Source organism: Seriola lalandi, unplaced genomic scaffold (assembly GCF_002814215.2).
Source record: "Seriola lalandi dorsalis isolate HSWRI2012SDOR001 ecotype SW California unplaced genomic scaffold, Sedor1 jcf7180002054885, whole genome shotgun sequence".
NCBI classification, from domain to species: Eukaryota; Metazoa; Chordata; class Actinopteri; order Carangiformes; family Carangidae; genus Seriola; species Seriola lalandi.
Window position 1 is genome coordinate 6,922,148 of NW_019525437.1, and position 21,378 is coordinate 6,943,525.

The 21,378-nt window shown below is 41.3% G+C and overlaps 1 long non-coding RNA gene across 4 annotated transcripts in view; it reads left to right on the top strand.

Annotated features, from left to right (window-relative positions):
• The window catches only part of LOC111671764 (uncharacterized), a 161,350-nt gene that overhangs the window by 138,912 nt on the left and 1,060 nt on the right, over positions 1-21,378 (top strand). For 3 of the 4 annotated variants that reach the window (XR_015438648.1, XR_002761970.2, XR_002761968.2), the window contains 2 exons: positions 6,431-6,503; positions 18,426-18,502. This is a non-coding gene — a long non-coding RNA (uncharacterized LOC111671764). Of the gene's footprint in view, positions 1-6,430; positions 6,504-18,425; positions 18,512-21,378 lie in introns of all 4 variants that reach the window. The other variant, XR_015438649.1, reaches the window with a different exon arrangement.

The window sequence follows — 21,378 nt, forward strand, 5'->3', positions numbered from 1 at the left end:
TGATGGGTCTAATAATAATTATAATACTAATTATACAGAAATTTGACTTATTTTTGTGTAGACAACAAATGTATTGTAAGTATCTGTTCATATATAAAATACTGACATTTTTTTATGCCATGTATGTACTTTTTTATTTCTTTTTCTGTGTGTTGTAAAGGTGTCCTACAGCCTCTTGAAAGGCACCTATGAGTAAAATAAATTCTTATTGAATATATTCACCAAGCCATTTATTATTAATACATGTCATTAAGAATGAGAGACAACTATCAATATGCTGCTCTGCTCCCACTTAGGGGTGAAGTGTATGGAATAGGTTGTCATTTGCACTGTCGGCATTAAGCAGGTGAATAAGTTTACAACAATAAGTAACAATCGAAGACATTAATGAATATGATTTTTACCTTATCATAACATAAGGTGAATAATTTGTGTTCGTCTGAGTGGATTATTAACTGATCTTTTTATTTTAAACTCAATTTGATGATTGTTTCACTGATTTACTGTGAATGATTCTCTTTCCTCATCAGTGTTTCAGATATGGGCCCCCACCAGTACCATGTTCAAATCTTTACCGAGCCCAGTGTGCACATCCTCTCCATGTTTTCCACCCTTTTCTGCCTCCATCCATTCCCTCTCTCTCTCTCTCTCTCTCTCTCTCTCTCTCTCTCTCTCTCTCTCTCTCTCTCTCTCTCTTTTTCTTCCCCTCCTTGTGTGAGTGATATGGTAACGATAATGGCGATCACCTGAAGACTTTTTTTTTTTTTTTTTTCATGTTTGTGTGCATGTGAGTGTGAGAGAGGCAGAGATGCAGTGGATGGATGGTGTAAATGTCTGAGCTATCATCAGCTTTGATTGGCTTTGAGTGGCTCTGAGTGCTGGGTCCATCCCATCAGCTTCCCTGGGTCCTTAGGAGCAGTGTGTGTGTGTGTGTGTGTGTGTGTGTGTGTGTGTGTGTGTGTGTGTGTGTGTGTGTGTCGCCCATGTCTTTTGTGTACCTCAGTACCTTCTTTGTGTGTGTCTGAGGTTCTCTGTGTGCAGATATGTGTCTGTATGATCATATTAAGTCGCTACATGCCCTACAAACTACAGAACCATGCCAGGGCATCAGGGAGGCTGAGTGGTTTCAGTGACTGCAATTCAGACAGAAAATAGGGGTTGAAACTGTGTCAGCAAGCAACGGCCCCACTGAAGTGTCCTTGAGCAAGACACTGAATCCCTGTCCCCACACAGGTGTCCCTCAGATATCATAACTCCACTTCATTATTGAGCTAATGCTCTATTTGTACAGCTTCATCAAACATAACATGCTAGATCCGCCTCATACTGTTGAGTGTCCTCATTTACCTCCTCTGAAAACTTCTTTATAAGTACTGTTGCTGGCAGATGCAATAACTCATCAGTAGAAAAAAAAAAAGGATCTCTGCACATAACAACCAAATACAACCATGAAACAATTCAGTGATGAGAAATAATGACTGCCCATTTCCTCTTGGGCTCGAGTGGAAGTGTCGTCAACCCGATTAACCGACTCCTCCCACCCCTTCTCTGAACTCCATACATACCAAAGACAGCACTGGAGGGAAGAGAAAGGCTCCTTGTTAATGTTTAACTAGACTGTGTAAAGACAGAGTCAGATAGCTGAGCTTATTAGCAAATACACTTAATATGTGTGTGGGACAACACAACAAGTTTAATGGCTGGCATGTATGGAGGTACTGCAGCTCTGAAGAGGCAGCTAAATACTCGATATGTAAAAAGATTTGTAAATATAATGTGGCTGTGTAGATACACGGATGTGACCATGCTTGTATAATGTTATAACTGTACTTTAGAAGTATCAGTGATACTATATATCATGCTTATATATAAACAAATAGAAGGAAGGTATGTAGGAGTTCCTGAGAAGCTCAAGTAATCTCTGAGCCATGATTAAAATCTAATTTAGTGATTAAGTGAGCTTCTAGTTGTTGATATTGATATGAGAAGGCGTCATCGGGTCATAAAATTTATCAGCAGGTGGAAGACAATGTCAAATGTGTATTTGAAAAAGTAGATTTGTCAGATGAAGTTGCTGCATGAGGCCGAATATGATGATCACACTCCCTTGTTAGGTGTGTGTGTGTGTGTGTGTGTGTGTGTGTGTGTGTGTGTGTGTGTGTGTGTGTGCCTACATGCAAACATGGATGTCTGCATGTGCATTTAAAAAAAGAGAAAGCACTTTTTTTTTGGCCAAGTTGGCATAACTTATACTGTGTGTGTGCACGCGCGTGTGTTAGGTTGTGTGTGCATATGTGTGTTGGTGTTTTGTATAGAAAGTGCTGTGTGCAGTAGAACGGGGGATTTGGTGCCATCAGCACAGTGATGTCAGCACACAGAGACAAACAAAGCCAGAATCCAAACCCTCTCCCAACTACCCACAATCCCCCTGGACACTGTGGGGGGCCCTGCCTGGGGGCCCTCTGCTGTTAACACACATAAACACACACACACACACACACACACACACACACACACACACACACACACACACACACACACACACACAGTTACACAGAAATTAATGCATGCAGTTGCATCAACAAGGTCAGTAAACGCACAGGTGCAATGCATACATACAGTACATACATACATATATGTAGAATAGGTGGCTTCCACTCACTTCTACCTGTACATACATACATGTGCTCAATTACACATTCACATCCACTCACATATGTAATAGTATCAGTGCACTCATGCAGTGTATTTCCACCTCTCTAGCCACCATGTGTATACGCATAAATCTCTCCTCATGTTCATTGACACTGGATTAAACCAGGATTATCTGGTTTATACATATGCTCCAACTCTGAAAGTAAAACCATCTGTAAAGGAGAGTGCATTTTAGGAAAGTTAAATGAACTGTAAAATATTTTAGTAAATACAAACAACTGTAAATTACACTGAGGAAATAAAACCCAACTGTAAAGTACAGAGACTTTTGAAAACCGAAACTAACTCTAAAGGGAAGTACTTTTTAGGAAGGTACAAGCAACTATAAACTACTTTTTCAGTAACTTAATTCCAACAGTAAAATATATTTAGAAAAGTAAATTCAACTGTAAAATACAGCTGGAAACTTAACTTTAGGAAAGTGAAACCAAGTGTAAAGTGAGATCTTGTTAAGGAAAGTAAAACCAATTGTTTCGTATTTCACAACCGATTCAGTGTTTGTTTTAAAAAAGCAAAACTGACACAAACTGTGGAATAAGTCATTAAGACATTCAGCCAGTTCCTACAGTGTTAAAAACGGCAACCGTTTGTTCGACGCTGCACTGTGTGCGAGTGAGCAGTCAAATCAGAAACACACCTCTGTTTGCTTTGGCCTGGCCCTCTGCCACGCTGCACCGGCCTCAGACGCATGCTTTGTAAATGGGGACTGACATTACTGTTATTGTATTCGTGCTGGAGTTCATATGAATATACTGTGACTGCACTGAGGCAGACGTTAGTATAGATATGATAACGACATAACGTAGGTCGTTATCTTAAGGACACAGGGAGATAGGTCAAACTGACGACAAGCCACTGAGAGATGCTGAAGACAACAACAAAATATTGGCAACAATAATTTTTGTCTTTTGTTAGAACTGGTAACAGGTAACTGGTTTTCCATTACTATCCTCCCTTCTTCCAGCACTGTGAGGTTGAGTTAGGTATGTAATCGTACCCTGTACATCATGTAGTCGAATAATATCACTGTAGCCATTAATTGCATGGGAATCCAATTTGCATCCAATTCCTACTGACGGTTCAAATGCAGACAGGTTTTTGTCCTGTCTTAAACCAGAAATATAATTTGTATTTTTTTAAACATTAAGGTCTTTGTCTAAATGTAACCATGTAGTTTAAATGTCAAAAAAGATCACCATACTATAGTTGTTGTGTGTGCATGTTGTGGCAAAAAATAATCATAAAAAACATTGTCTGTTAATATACAAACGTGTTTATAATTTAACATATATAAGGCTTTTGCAGTCAATGCTCTGTTCTCTTTGGCGAGTCGGTTGAACAATAAACACGGATCAACACAATATGTTTTAGTTTTAAAACACATCACTTTTGCTACATTTGCGTCTGGCATCAACACTACTCTGGAGTTTTTGAGCTCAAAAAACTGGGACGCTGCTGCCATTTTGAGACTGTCCTCCTGTAAAAAAAAAAAAAATGGAGCCCATCGGTCGTTTATGCAGCAAGTTATTATGACCCATAGTTACATTTTGTTGTTAAGCGACATCCAGTGGCCATAGTAATTATGACAGGCGCAAAGGGAAAAGTACGACGTTGCAGAGAAACAAATTCTGTGTTTTGAGGAGGTTGTGGTGGATGGATTGATCAACAAAACACAGGATTATGACACTGGAGAGCAGTGTTCAATTCCCATGGGAAACTAGCTGTTTATATTGTAACCATGACAACAAAGACTACGTAATGTTGAGGAAGTACTTATTTGAACCTAAATCACAATCTTTTCGGAAACCTAACCAAGACGTGACTGTTATTATAGTAACCATGGCGACAAAGGTAGATACACCACTGTCAGTACAGTCTGCGTGTTTATTATAGTAACCATGACAACTAAGGTCCGGTTCACCTGCCGCCAGTAAGGGCACTATTTCAGGATACACGCCTATGGGTCGTATCAGAGGGTTGAAAAAAACAACCTTCAGGTTGGAGAACTTGTTGCCTGGTTTAGTTTGAAAACAGTTGAAAAGAATTTGTTTCCTGCTGCCACGACTGCCTTATACTCATATTTTACTTTCAGTAACAATTCCACCTTGTCGTCCATCAAAGCAAAGAAATCCCTGGTCCTACTTTTTTTCCCTTGCTGTTTTTCATTCATAGTATATTCAACACCTCAGCAACCAACTGCAAAGTAGACAATCTCTTCCTGTTTACACCTGCATGCTCATACCCAGTGTACGTGAATGGGCTTGTTTGTACGCAGCTAAAACACTTGTATGGACGGACATTGTTTCCGTTTTAAAATAAAAACGTGTTAGTGTGGTCGTAGCCTCAGTTTCTCAAGAGTAAAAATACAAGAAGAAGAATTACAGGTGAGGAGAAATCTGGTGAAAGTGGAAGATGTGGCTCTAATGTGTATTGTCTAAAGAGCTTTCTGTCATAGATTCACAGTGTCTTGTCATAAAATAGAGTCAGATCACACCATGTCAGCTGGATGGTGTGACTATCTGAAAGAAGGCTAGTCTAATGCTGCTATCTCCTCGTCGAAGTGTTACACAACAATTAGCAACTGTTGCTGTTTTTCTCTGCTCTTTAAATGCCCTTCTGTCCACAACAGCAAGGGACCAGACGAGGGCTGGTAGTGTGTGTGTGTGTGTGTGTGTGTGTGTGTGTGTGTGTGTGTGTGTGTGTGTGCGTGCGTGCGTGCATGTTTGTTTGTGTTGCTTTTTTTGGGCAGTGGGATCGGGGTAACTGGGCATACTGTACCCAAACAGGTCCTCATTGTGCCGGAGAAGGAAGAGCTGGGTCGTACTGCACCCTATTCAGCCAAGTTTGGACTGAGTGGAGCAGTGGGGGGTGGGGACGACGACACTATGTGTGTTTGTTTGTGTGCATGCCTTTGTATGTTTGCCATGTGAGAGTACAGTAGTATACAATGACTGCTTGGAGTTTTGGATGCATACATCCACTATTTGTGTTTAGGAGGATGGATTTTATCTGCGTTCTACCCTCATCCCTCCTCCAAATCCTGTGTGTGTGTGTGTGTGTGTGTGTGTTGGAGGAGGAGGGGGGGGGCAACAATAGCTTCCTTTGACCCGTATAATGAGGGAGTTCTTCATATTCAGATGGCTGCTGGTAGATTTGCTGCTACATTAGCTTTAGCCAAACCTCGCATCAGTTTAACACAACACTACAGAGTAAGCTCTAACTTCCTGCAACTAAACTTTATTGCAGTGCATCAAGGGGAAAGAAAAACTAGTCGCTAGCCTGAACTGTAGCTACTTGTTGCCTGGTAACACAACGTTGCATCCGGGGCAGCATTGGTAACTGTTGTGGGTGTACGAGGATTCACTGTGAACTATGACCTTTTAGTCTCAGCAGAGTGTTTTCTCCCTTTGAATTCAACCAGTTACTACTAATAATACACTGAATACAGTATTTCTGTGGTGTTTCCATGAAGTGCCGATCAACAATCAATCCTCCACCACTGCACATGCTGCTTCTACTCAGATCTTCAACTAAATACTGCAAACAAATCAGAAAAATGAAAAGCACTATTTCATTTGTGAATGAAGATTCGCCCCTGGTAAAAACCCTACAACACAACACTGTTGTTAAGAATCAACAGTAGATCAACTGTAAAATCAAATGCCCCTGATTATTAGTTGAAGTTAATTGTTTTCTTTCTGTTTTCTTTTCTCAGTGATGTAACAGAAGAGTGAAGACGCAGTCAAGAGACCAGGACATTGCATGAACCGGATGGCAAATGGGGACCGGTAGGTTTAGGGAAGACACACACACACACACACACACACACACACACACACACACACACACTCACTCACTCACACACACTCGCACACACAGTGAGTCCCATAGAGAGACACAGCAATGCCCTGGAGGGTGCCAGTCATGCCCAGCTTCCGCTGCGCTCCAAATTGAGCGTGGCACAGAGTGTATGAAGTCAGCCGTCTGGAAGAGAGCCAAGCATTGTTCCTCCAAGCAGCTGGATGGTAATTACTAGAAAGAAAGAGAGAGAGAGAGAGAAAGAAAGGGAGAGAGAGAGCGGCTCTGCCACCTCACTACTGTTGCTTCAGCTTCCTCTCCTGGTGCATGTATCATATAGGAAACTGATTTATATGGTAAAAAACCAGCTGGGAGTCAGACGACAGAGAATACTCTCCATGCATGTACAGGATCAGGGGTGTAGCGCTACATCAAAAGGTGATGAAACTATGGCTCCAGTCAGACGTGTCATACTATAAGACATTGAGTTTTTTTTTTCTCAAGTTAAAACCAGGAAAAGAACATAAACATAAAAAAAGATATCATGGAATTTTGTGAAGGGATAATGAATAAAAGCCTCCAACTACATAATATAAAGCAACAGCAGTCAAACAAAACACATTTGAATGTGTTTTCATAGAAAACAATGAAAGTATACAAACAAACAACTAAAGCAATCAAATGGAGGGTTGACAAAAAAACTAAAATAAAACTGTATTTCAAGGATCACTTACTGTCTTTTTGTGGGATTTCAACCACATCATATCTTCATGGCAAGAAGTTTCCCATTACCTAAACGACAAGAGTCGATCACAGCGTCAAAGATTGAGACAACATGAAAAAACAGAACTATCTGTTGCTCATACTGAGCTCTGTATTTAGGAGCACACCTGCATCATATGAACTCTGTTGGTTTAATCCCCCCCTTCATCTCTACATACATGCCTCAGTGTGTTTTGCAAGGGTGAGCATGTGTGTTGTTTACATTTATCTGATGAAAAAAAGAGAGAGCGATAGACATGAAGTGGGACATATGATGCTGGAGGCCGATAGAAGAAGAAGAGAGAGAGAGTGGGAGGTGGAGAGAGCTTTGCAACCGGCCAGGCCTGAGGAATGTGTCAACTTGCTGTCAGCTATGTGCTGCTTTGTCATGAGACCGCAGAGCACTGGAAACACGTAAAGTTGCCTTTTTCACACCTTCGACTCCTCCCGCCCTCCTTCCTCCCCTGCCCCCCCCAAACCCCCCTCTTCCACACAGACACACAGACACACACACACACAGTGGCAGCAGTAGCCAGGCCAGTGCTAGTGCAGCTGTGACCAGAACAATAGCATTCCTCAGGTTTTAAACGCCTGGCACTTAGATTCCTAACAGTCAAATTCCTGGCGGGGAGAAGCTGGGGGTTGCTATAGGACGCTGAGAGCTGTAAGACGCTGTGTAAGGAGCCTGTAAAGCGCTGTGTGATTTGTGTTTTTTATGAGAGGGATGGGTTGGTTGACGGGGACGGGGCCGAAGCTCTGTTGTTCCACCTCACGTTCTGTTTCCTCGGATGTGACATTTTCAACACTCCAATTTTAGCAGTTTAGGTCGCGAGGCGTCCTGCTGCTCTGTCGGGGCATCACGTGTCGAAGGAGGCACCTGTTAAGTCAACATGTGTGTCTTGTAATCCTTTTTTTGGCACATGTGGTGCTGAGAACTACGCAGATGTGTTGAAAGTGACACGTTAGTTTTAAGAGTGGTAAATTAGGCGTTACAAAAGGAAACAAGCAAGGATATGTTATGTTTGTATGCCAGTCTTCTTTTACATATTCGTCCTTCTAATAAATGATGCAAAAAGCATAAAAAATTATCTTCTTACCAGTTTTGAATTTGAGCTTTCAAGAAACAAACACTGAAACCTGTAAAAAAAAAAAAAAAACTCCCCTACCCCCAATTTTATTTGTTTGTTTCACACTGAAAAGAATTGAGATGTATCCAAAAGGTTTTATAAAAACTCCAGAATCATGAGCCGTTTATTTGTTCTCCTTTTTTGCTAATTTAAACTCTTCAGAACAGCGCTTCTGCTGCTCAGGTGGTCTTATTGACAAATAATCTGTTTCTATTTAGAAAGCCTTTATTTTGAAATCCTGTCAATAGACAATTCATAATGTATAATTCATAAAAAACTCCCAATACTGTGCACCTCACATCATGTGAGTGCGACTCCTCTGGTGGCTTCAGTTCACACAGCACTGAGCTGCCCAACTATCAGCCTACCATCTGAAATAACCCAAAAAATAACGATTCTCTCATTAACCACGCCTGTTTCACAATTTAAATATAAATGAATCTAATTTAGAAAACCTCGGCCGCGATGAAGGAGACTCATTTAGAGCCAATCTAAAATTAATGAGGGCATCTGGAGAGAGAGAGGGAGAGGAGAGGGGCCCTGCGTGGCTTAACAGATACCGGAGTTAACAAGCTACTGTACTTTAAACACTGGAAAATCCCCATTAATTTTAAAGTTAACGCACTACTGTACTCTGAATGACGGAAAAGAGCTTTCATGTTAGTTCAAACACATGACAGCGACATCTTCAGACTGACTCTTGGCCTCTCTCTGTCAAACCTCCTTTATGTTGTCAAATGCCAGCATTTATCAGACTCTGCCTGTTCATGCAGAATTATAATTTTCTGGACAATTTTTTGAATACAATGGCATGTGAATATGTCCGTGCATGCGTGTAGGATTCAACCCTGAGACTTTAATGCTGTAAGATTTACCGTCGCAGTTGTGTCCTGTAAAGAATGACCCACAGAGACGGCTACAGTGGAAGAAATAGAATAAATGATGCATTTTGCTTCAGTAAAATTTCCAAACAATCAGTCTTGAAACTGCGATGCATATAATAAAGCCTCTTGGGTAACTGATAGCACTACAGGTTTGTGTATAAATCTATCAGGGGCTACGATTTGGTTCTCTTTAAATTCATTTTAACTGACATGCCGTCCGTAACGTTCAGCCAGTCGAACGGCTCCAGCAGATGCCAGCCAGCTCCCACAGTGACTGTTTGGTTTTGCAGGTTTAATTCCCGATGGGTTTGGGTCCAGAGTGATTAGGCTGTGCCCTAAAGGCCAGCGGGCTTGTCAGGTGTCTCCACACATTAACGTTGTTCTGCTCACACCCTGAGCCGACAGCACAGCGAGGCAGAGGGAGGGAGGGGGAGGAGAAATGCTGATCTGGCATGGTGGGAGGCACAGAAGGACGAAGGGAAACTCCATTTTTAATTGTTTTGTTCATGTATTAAATAAGCTTTCAAAATAGGTTTTGTTTTCATTTGGGAAAGTCCTTGAAATTCATTAGGTTATCAGTGATGTTTAAAAGGTTAAATGAGAGTCATACTTATGCAAGAAAACTGCATTTTGATTGTATCTTGCCTCCACAATTCAGGGCACTGGAAACACTAAATAAACAATTTATTTATTTATTCAAGTATCTTTTTCTGGAGAAGTAAACTAGATTTTAAGTGTTGCATCATTTTGGAAGTTGTGACGAGTTGGTGGTGTTTTGGTGTTAAAAGGTGCATTTTTGATCAAAAATAAACAAAAAACAAAAAAAAAACAAGAACATGAAAAACATTTTAACCTCAGGAGCAAACATTTGGTGAAATAGGTGGAAGTTATGATATGGACATTGCTATGACTGAGGTACAAGGCCCTTTCCTTTCTAATGGCTTCTCTGCTCTTCTGCTAGTAAAAGCAACACACTGATGGATGCCACCTCAACATTTTCTTTAGCCTTTTACCCTAAAACCAGCCGAGAGATAACACGGCCCACTCTTCCCCTGCTGGATTCGAATAAACTGGCATTGTGTCTGTGCACAAACAACTTCCTGCATGCAGACGCGCAGCTTGTTAACAGGGGCAGGCAAACAAAAAAAAAAAGGAAAACAAAATCTCTTCCTGCTTTTGACCTCCAACCCCGTTCTACCCCACCCACACCCACCACATACACAGCATGGTGCAGCTATACAGATTGGGGGCGGGGGGGTGATAGTGGTGAGGAGATGGCGTTTGTATGTGTGTGTATGTGGGCAGAAGAGGTGATGTTAGGTTTTTAGAGTTTGGGGGGAACTTGTGTCCTGCTCTGAAGGGGGGGGGGCTGAGGAGACCTGCTGAGAGGGCAGCCTATATGCACTCCTCCTCCTTCCTGCTATACCTCTCCCAACATCCCTCACTTCTTTTCACCCTCCTCCTCTTCCTCCCCCTCTGTCTCCAGCCGTGGGGGTAAAGTACATTACATGCTTGCTAATCAAACCTCCATTACAAGTTTGGAGGGAATGAAGCAAGAGTCTCGAGTCTTCTTCTTCTTTCCTCTTTCTGCTAACTTCAGTGTGTCTCCTTCACCTTCCTCCTGCTCCTTCATCTTCTCCAAAAGTCTCTTAACTTTTGAACTGTGTGTAATATTCAGGAAGTATTTCAGTAGCATGGTGATATGTAGTGCTGGAATCCTTTCACAAATAAAGCTCCATTAATATTCTTAAAAATGATATGAAAACAGTTGGAATCACCTGTATGACCTCACACTTTGATCTAACCAATATAAAACACTGACATCAAGCGTGATCTGACAATATGGATTAGTTATTGCAGAAGGTTTTTACAGTGCTTGCCATGATGTCACTTTGCAGCAACAAGTTCAGCGATTTTTTTTTTTTTTTTTGAATTATCCGAAGTAGACATTTGAACTTGACAGATGCATGAAAATTGTACAGTGCATTTCGGAGGATGTCATGGAATATATACTGGCTGCAGGTCACAACCAAAATGTGCAAGAATCACTCTGAAAGTCAGAACTCCGAGTCGGAAACATAACTTTTATTTCAGTTTAAAATGCAAAATCTGGTGTCACATCAAAATGGACATGTCTAACATTCAAACACAGCTTTTAAATGTTAAAACCCAACATGGCTAAAAGCCTTTAAGGCCCTACTGGTGCTTGGCTCTCTCGTTACTGTCAGTGGCACTACTACAGAAAGAGTTTTTCCTCTTGGGCACCAAAAAAAAAAAAAAAAAAAGACATGTCCACACTATCCCTCTGGTATTTTCCCTTTTGGTGTTAAATTTCTCCAGCACCTGCAAAGCATTTATGGAGGTATGTGCACCACTTGGATAAGCAAAGCAAATTGAATGACAATCTGTCAATTAGGATATGAGATGTCTTGCCTACAAGTTGCATATATAGCTGGGACTAAGATAAAGCTTTAGTGTGACAGTGGCTCTGGAGGTCGGACGGTCAACAAAATCACTAACACTCATCGACTGGGGACCGTGGATCATGGCTTGTATTTTCTAGCACCAGAACCAGAATGTGAGGCCATAAATAAGCCACGTTTTAGCTAAACATGAACATGGCGTGACTGCCTTTGATTCTTCTCTTGTCTAGTTTCAGACTGGATCTTCACTTACAACCCACTGTAAGCTAAACTAACAGAAGCTCACATGGAATAGCACGCTGATTTGAATAAGCTGCAAAAGCCCCTTCAGAGCTCTGTGGTCTGCTAACCATACAGGGGATCAGAGGATGAGGTCTGCACAATACCACAGTGACACATACTGGATCTACTGTACACAATATCTGGACTTACATATTGAAAGTGATACACGTAGGAATACAAAAGACATAGCAGAGGCAGTCTTACAGGGGTAATTAGCCATGCACCCAACCAAAGCTCAATTACCATTTCTTTGAGCACAAGCTCTCCGGATATAAATGCAGCTATTGAAATATAATGTCTTGTTTTTGTTGTGGTCTGTAAACATAGAGACGCTGTCATATGAGAGCCGTAAGTCCACCACATTATCATTTATTCTTATGCATAAACTAAATGTTAGTAGAGCTATTGACCTCATACCACAAAACGGCTCTAAAGCACTTGTTGACGTGAAAGACACTATCAATTCCAATCCAACATCAAGTCTGATTGAAGTGTAGATGTCCTGCTAATATTTTTCTTTCTTCACTATTTTCCTGTGTTAATGGAAAATGCCACTTTCTACCAGATGAATGCAGGGACAGACAATTGTATTATTTACCAACCGAAAAGGGAGAAAAGAAGAGGGGGAACTGTTTGATACTTATAATAATAATAATTTAGCGCTCTCGTCTCTCTTCCTTTCTGTTGGTAATTGGATTTAGTGAACACCTGTATGAGTGTAGATTGTTCAGGGGATTATGGTCAGGGAAGCCCTGAGTCACCACTAATTATCATCTATTTCTCGCTCTCTCTCTCTCCCTCTCTCTCATACACACACACACACACACACACAGTTCCCATATTTCCCCCCTGCAGCAAACTCAAGAGATTTAATTGATATTTTAAGGTCATAGTGGCTTTGTCAGTGGAAATCCTCCATAGTAGCAGTTTAACGGGGCCAGGTAGTTATTATTTTGGGATATCACTTTCTCTTGGCTCCATGTTGAGTTTCCAGTGCAGATATTCACTCATAAGCTGTTTGTATTTTCAAGCTTGTTTTTTTTTTTTCCAGTTGTTGCTGCAGTTTTTTTTCCCCTAATGACACTGTCTTGTTTTCTCAGGAAAGCTTATGGAAAGGTGCTGGAAAGGAGACTCTGACTAGTTGCAGATTCAACTCTGGTCGCAGAACGATTCAACTGATTAGAATAATGAAGGGTTAAAAAATGACGGCAGCGTTTGGAACGACTTTCTCTACTGTGAATGAAGTGGTGAACAAGTGATAGCATCTGTGAAGTCTGTGTTTGATCAGTGAACGAAGTTACTCATTTTAGTTCCTGCACCGCTGTAAAGCACAGTGCCCACAGCTGCCTCCAACTTTGGTGAAGGAACTAAATTTAGTTCCTGCTTCCTCTGTTCACTAAGTGAACTTCCTGAGGTCCTCAAAAAGGTTCTTGGAAACTCCCTGAGGTGAAAATGGCCCTCTGAAAGCCTATGACCATGTCGCTTGGGGTGTCCTCTCAAGGATTTGGAAACAAGGTGCCAGGTTCGCTGCTCTTAGCCGTTCACACCTTTCACTTGCAAGTCAAGTCTGTTCTCAGTGGGTAATGAGCTTTACCAAGGATATTACATGCTGTTGATTCTATTGCGGCTCTGCTTTTTTTTTTTTTTGGAGAGGACGTAGTCCTGTTGGCTTCATCGTGTGTGAAGCAGTTGAGATGAGAGTCAGCACCTTTGAGTCTGAGCCCAAAAATGATAGACCCCCACTCCCCTTCAGGTTTAGGAGCAAGTTCCAAGCAAGTGATGGAGTTCAAAAATCTCTGTCCCTTGTTTATGACATCTAGGGACAGATGGAGCTTGAGATCGACAGGTGGATTAATGCGGTATGAAGACAAACCTCACTGATTTACCACTTGATCTAACTCCTTACTTGAGATTGGCAGCTGAAGGCCACTTGGACGGACTGAGGACTCAACAGTAGATCCTGAAGTTTTACTCCCCTTGCAAACTAGTCTAAGTGAAGAAGGAAAACTCAAGAAGTCTCAAAGCTCGCGCTCCCACCCCCCCCCCTCTCTCTCTCTCTCTTTCTCACCCTTCAGGTAGAAATGGTAATTAGCAAAAGTAACAGTTATGCGCTGAAACATGAATATGGGTCACTAAGTTGACTATACCTGTTGACCTGGAGACAAATTGTTGGACAGGTGAGAGAGGACCGGTAAACTGTGTGATAATACAGGTGAAGGAAGAAATGAGCTCTAAAGGAAGAGAGGAAGGAGTGAGAGAGAAAGAGAAAGAGAGATGTTCTCGGTCCCACAGTGAAATTTGAGAAAGCAGTGTAGCTGTTGACTGAAGAGAGAGAGAAAGAGACAGACAGAGAGAGAGAGAGTGTGTGTGTGTGTTTAGATGAGCGATGAACAGACAACGCTTGTCCTCAAGTCAAAGAGCTCCAGTGGCTAAAACCCCATCGGGCACCAAGACACACACACACACACACACACACACACACACACACACACACACACACACACACACACACACACACGGACAGGTGATACATCATGGATGTGAGAAGGAGGAGGGGAGACGGGGGAGAGAGGGAGTGAAAAGAAGGGATGGACAGATGAGAAGGAGGTGAAGGAGGAGGAGTGGGAGAGAAGGAGGGGGTGAGGGGGCACCCAGCGGGTGACAGAGGGGAGCAATAAAGAGCAACATACAGTTCAGTCGCTCCAGCGTATTCATGTATTTAAGTAACAGTGAAACTGATGGAAGTATTAAAGAGATCATCTCAGTTTTCTGATTACTGTTGAATTTCTTTACTATAGATCACCAGCCAAACAAACAGCGCGTCATGTTCAACTTCCTGTTGACACTGAGCCTGGTAAATGTCAAGGGGGAAACATTTTCAACTCAACTTTATTGATCCCAAGAGGGAATGTGTCTCATAGACAAGTGAAACACAGAACAAACACTGATGTTTGAACATGAAAACACAATAAAAATACATAAAACATACAATAAAAATATGTTTTAAAAATTCTGAAATCTGCCACACGAGCTCACTTAAAACAAGGTACATCAGTGACAGCCTAACAACATTAACATCATCATCCAACAGCTTTTTATGGAAGACTAATCATCATCATTTGACTCTTCCTAAACATGTAAAAGTTTGAGAGACAAAATCATTTCTCACCATGTCAGACGCGGCTCTCTGAACTATGGGAGAGCTCAGACTCTCCACACAGAGGATGAAGAGTCTCTAAAATTCATCCTCAAATTATTAATCATCATTCTTGCCCTCAGTGTACTTATTTAGTCCCTCACTTATTTAATTCCCTCAAATTTCTTAAGTTATTTGCTGTAATTAAAAATTGACATAGTGTACTATTACTATACATATTGTCATACCAACAAATCTAACAATTCAAATGGCAATTTTCATTCACACCAATTATTCACTTTAATTGAGGTGAATTGTGGATTGACTTTTTAACTCATCTTTAAAAAAACTACAAAACTGATTTTGGTAGCTCATAGTCCATTAACTGAAAGTTTCCCAGAGCTTTCAGACACATTTTGGTGGCCTTCATCATCAGGAGTTCGCTCATTTGTTCTGGAAATTACACAGTGTAATGCAATGTATATATTCATTCATTCAACAAAATAGATGAAGACACACAAAAAGTAGTGTGTCCTCACAGTGTAGTACAGTACTCTGTAACTGTAATGTTTAACAGAAAGAGGGTTTTTCTGATGTGCAGGCTGAAATGGTTTTGCTGTACACTTTTACCTCCTGACTACAGTATACACCGCACATTCAATTTGCCCAACTTACTTAAAAACTGCTAATCTCGAAGAAGGAAGAAGTGAAAACAAGGTGAAATGATCTGTGCTAGCCAAGTACACATTTTTACTTTTGAGAATTTCAGTACCCAGAAATCCTGTAAGGTCACTACCGTCTTATTGTGTGTTGGGGTGCAGGAGTCCAGCCGTCAGGGTTCTTGCTAAATTCTCTTTTAAAATTAGACTTAGAATCAATTCACATGAGACAAATACAGCAGTTCAAACCGACACCAAAACGATACTGATGATAATTTGAGCAAATATCTATAACTATAAAAAGATTACTGTGTTAATTTAAAAATCATGACCAGTGCAGCTCTCAGTGTTGGGATGGTGAGATGAGAGAGGGGAGGAAGGGAGTGATGGACAGCTAGAGGGAGGGAAAGAGAGAAGGGGGGGGGGTGGAGGGATGGTATAGTGCAGCAGAAACTTCCCATGCTGGCCTCCCAGTGTGGCTACGTAATGAGGGCAAGGGACACAGAGACACACACACACACACACACACACTCACACTCTCTCACGCACACACAGACACACACTCGGGGCTGAGCACGGCCCCACGGCTGATTAGCGGCACACAAAGGCCCCAAACAGAAGTAGCAGAGGACACACAATGGGAGCAGGGCCTCAAGGCGTGGTTTACTTCTGCCCTGAGGGAGGGGGCGAGAGAGGTAGAGAGACAGTGAGAGACAGGGAGAGAGAGAGAGAGGGTCCCACTGAGCTGGACAGGCAACCGAAGGGGAGGGGAAGGGGGGGTAGGAGAGGCGAGGAGGGGGGTTCGCTGGGGTTAGAAAAGTGACAGAAGCAGAGAGGAGTTTTGTTTTTGTCCTGATAAAGACGTGCTGGGTTTCTACTGCGTTCTACTGCAGCGTCAGGAAACCAGATGAATGGGTCAGCATCACGCCTGCTTGTTCTCCGTCCCATCCGGGGTCCATTACACCTGCTCTCAGGCACATCTTGAATTAAGAAACACCAGACATTAAAAAAAGATAAATAAATAAAAAGTTCATCTGAGTTAGAAAATGTGACAAACCAACGCGGGCAAGATGCAGTGGATGCAGTTTATTTGGAGAGAAGATTGTTGAGGAACCTGCTTCGACTTCTTCTTCTTATGTCTGGCCGTGCAGGGTTAGGGGTCCGCATGTTGCTCCTGGCCTGAAGAGTAGGGCAGCAGACATAAACGTCACATGGTGTGAGGGTAAATTAAATTCATGCCAGAGGCAGCATTGAAACTTACCTGTTACTAGTGCTGCTCTTTTAATTATGTAATCTCATTTTGCTCATTCACTCACTCATTCATTCATTAAAATCTGCACAATATTTAGATACAAACAAACAGACGTTGACAAATTAAAGGAAAAAGCTGAAAAGTGAAACAGGATGACATGGTGCACGAGTGGTCACTGAATGGTTTGATGAGGATGAATATGTTGTGAATCGTATGCTGTGACCCTCACAGATCTCAACCCGACTGAACACCTATGGGAGATTTTGGACCGAGATGTGAGACAGTGCTCTCCACCACCATCATCTTTTGTTGAGAACGCCGTTAATCCCTCCAGCAGAGTTCAGAGACACTTAATGTTGGTTTTTCCTTTAATTTGTCGCCCGTCTGTAGCTTATGATTCACGCTGTATCAGTTTATTAGTTTAAGTTCTGACCCATTGTACTTCATGAGCTTTTATACATATTAACTAGAGGATATAAGCAAAGAAATTAATTTAATAGAGTAGTTTGATAAGACGCTGACATATAGTTCTTCATGTGTTCTGCTCTTTGGATGAACGCACCAAACTTTGAAGGCTCCTTCACACTGTGCGATCTTGCTGCGCACCTTTCCCCCGGCCTCGACACCTTCACAGCTTCCTCCTCCTCTTATGAGATTTTTAATGTGCTGAAGTGTCAGCACATTGGCCAAATCTTGTTTTCAAGACTCTCGTGTTTTGAAAACGTTAATGACGTGCCTCTGCTTTGCACTTGTTTCTATTATATACAACATAGTCATTCATTGACATGCCTCAAAATTGATATTACACAGCCTGTCAGAGTGTGACCGAGATTTTATTAAACCCATCTCACACATTGTGACATGTGTTGAACTTGAGCATAAGCAGCATTACGCTCTAAAGCCAGTAAGTGCATGAAAACATTCACTGAAACAGATATTTGGCAATAATCTCTATGTAAAATAATTCATATAATAATATTTAAATGTCTGTTGAATTAAGGATCTGTTCATAAATCCCATATTCTGATATGAATTTGATCTAAAGTGCCTTTCACACATTACTGAGGGCTGTGTTTTATTTCAGAAGAGGTCTAAAATGTTGAGAATAAAATGATTTAGCATCAAAGAACAAACACACCAAGCTCATTAACAGTAAAAGCATTGGATAAACTCATTATCAACTCCTCATCTAGCGGGAAAGTGAAGATATGACGAACATGAGCAGGACTGCAGGCCAACAGCCACAGTACTTGAAATGATGATTGTTTGAGTTATTGCTACCACAGTGCAATCATCCCAGCGGCTCTTTGCATAGATTACTATCTACACATTTCTCAGAATGAATATTAAATGGCAGCGACTAATGAACACGGCCTTCTTTTCACAGAGGAGCAGCGGCTGCTGTAATCTCCACTGTTCAATTAGCGGCGCTGACCGGGACGCCACCTACACTTCATTAACAGGGTGAGGAAGGTATGGATTTAACCTCTTTGTCTGCCTCTCTCTGTCTGTTTCTTTCCTTTTCTCTATCTCTCTCAATCCTCTCTTTCTTCTTTCCTGGAGAAAAATCTTTGCAGCAGAAAAAAAAAAAATAGCCCAAACCTATTTCAGTTAAAATTTTCTCTTATTTTAACTTCAATACTGAAGCTTCTGGAAAACAGAAGGCAACAGAGAAAAAGAGGGAGAGAAAGACAAAATCAGGGAGGAGGGGGCACAAATCCATAAAGACAATTCGGCTTTTCCAGCCTCTTTTTGTGTTTTTCCAATTACTTAATGCTATTTAAATACACTAGGGCTGACACACACACACACACACACACACACTAATGGTCCTCAGCCATGGAGAGGCTCCTGAAATAAGTCGCGCAGTAATTGTATTTGATAAATCATAAAGGGAGCCCATCAGAGGAAAGCTAGCTGTAATAAAATGATAAAACAGACAATTATGAAAAAATCCCTGGCCTTTAATTTCCTAAACACACTCTGGAGAGAGGCCATTTAACCCGGGGTGATTTGACGAGATGCTCAACACGTTATTTCTCTCCTCTGTGACACTTTGAATCACGGCTCAGTGTGTGAAACGGTTGTAGCATTAGCACTGCTGGTTCACATCTCTTCAGTCCTGTTTGTCCTCAGTGAACTCCCCTTGTGTTTTCTGTAGGCTGACCTGAGATCTACAGTATGAGACAAAATAACACAAACATTTCATAAATAACAACTCTACATTTGAAGTACCAGCCCTGTTTTTGAAGGTGGGTCATATTACATTATATGCCACTCAGCTTTACTGTCAGCCTCTTGCCCCATACTGCAGATGTGCTTCGAAAGGCCTGTTTATTAACGACTGACCTTAGTTTGTCTCTGTTAATGAAAATACCCAATCAGACTTGTCGGAAATTATCTTGACCAAGGCTCCTGAAATCTGGTCCCAGATAATCCTTCTTGGAGCGCTGTCAGGACAGAGACACACTTTTAAGATCAGCCGGCCAAGTATAAATATGATTTGGGCACCGAGACCAAGCTGGACTTCAGTCCCTTTTGGGGGGATAAAATCATAGCCTGTATAGTGTTAGAAGGATTCATGTTTTACTTTTGTTCCACTTTTTAAAAAGTGGAATTGGGACTGTGGACATTACATGTGTGAGAATAAGGAAAAACCTGGTTGAAACTGCGAGCAACGCCCTGATCCATGACATTAGTTCAGTTTAGTTTAGTTTAGATGCAATAAACCACAATACACTACAGATATGAAAGTAAAGTAAATACTATATTGGAATGCATTGATTGCGATGTGTAGTGTAAGGAGAGACAGCAATAGCAAATACACTTAAACAGTTGATAATATCATACAATTAGCTAAAGATATACAGATGTACAGTCTAAAAAGAGACAGACAGACAACAGCAGAACATGCAGACAAATAATCAAACAAAAACAATACAATACAATTAGGTTACAGTAGCAACATCTGTACTGTGCTTTCAGAGAGTAAAAAATATTTGTTTCCCACCAAAATATATGATCTTGCAGCACAACATCTACCTGTTGTGACCACTGCCTTATTAAAGTGTTTTATGGTTCTGTTTAGACTCACAGCACTTAAGGTCAAGGTGAGGGAAAGATCCTGGTCTGGTTTAATACAAGAAAAAGTTCCTCAGACACAACATGTTTATTTACATTTAACCAAAACCACCATCTTTCGCTGACCTTAACCAAAGGGCTTTTGTTGCCTAAATGTGGAGCGTCATTTTATTATATTATATTTTGTATAAATAAAAATATTTCCTCTGAACATAATCCAGCCACCACAATGTAAGTGAGAAACGGGTTTAGTAGATATATATGAATGTCATTCAGGAGACAGGGTTTACTCAGTCTGTGTAGGTGGAAACAGGCGTCATGCACAGGGCGTCTGCTCTTTGTATGCTTTAATAACCTTAAGAACACCAGCTTGAGTTGTCCCATGTTGCTTTGAAACCTCACATACAGTAAACAAGCAGATTAATGCTCATTAGGACACAATCTAATATGTTACTTTTGAGTTAACATCCCTTTTTTTTTCTACTTCCTGTACAGTTACCACCATCCGTTCATATTGTGATTTGGTTCACGTTGTAATGATGAAATCTCCTGGTAGCACAGACTACGTTCATCGTACTGTAGCTTCACTGGAACAAACTGTTGTATGGGAAGCTCAACAATGAATAAATCATGTATAAATCACAATGAATAATAACAGTTACACTGACTGTACTTGTGTATCATTCAACCTGATGTAATACTCATTATAATGGCCAAACAATCAGATGTGGGTATTAAACCATGCATCAGGAGTCAGTCATATTTTTATGACGGTGACTGTTGGACCACAGTTGGATCAGGTGACACAAACAAAACCCTCTATTGTCGCTAGCTCACATTAGCTCTTTGAGGCACACGCGTCATTTTGTTCACGGTTGTATTAAAATCACATCAGTCACCGACCTGTCTGCTGGAGACGGGCGTGACGGCGTGAGATCTGCACCATAAAGAGTTAAAAGAAAAAAAATCTGATCTTTTGGTTCCTTGTGTAAATGCAGTCAGACTGTGTGTGTGCGTGTGCGTGTGTGTGTGTGTGTGTGTGTGTGTGTGTGTGTGTATGTGTGAAAGTAATGTAGGTGCTGCTGTGTAAAATAACATGGAAAAGGTGATTTTCCAGCATAGTGAGGTTTCCACAGTTTGTTTCCCTCAGGCAGCAGCAGCAGTGACATGATTGAATTTTGTGTGTGTCTGTGTCTGTGTGTGTGTGTGTGTGTGTGTGTGGGGGGGTGAGAGAGATGTGGGGTTACTTTCCGTTAAAG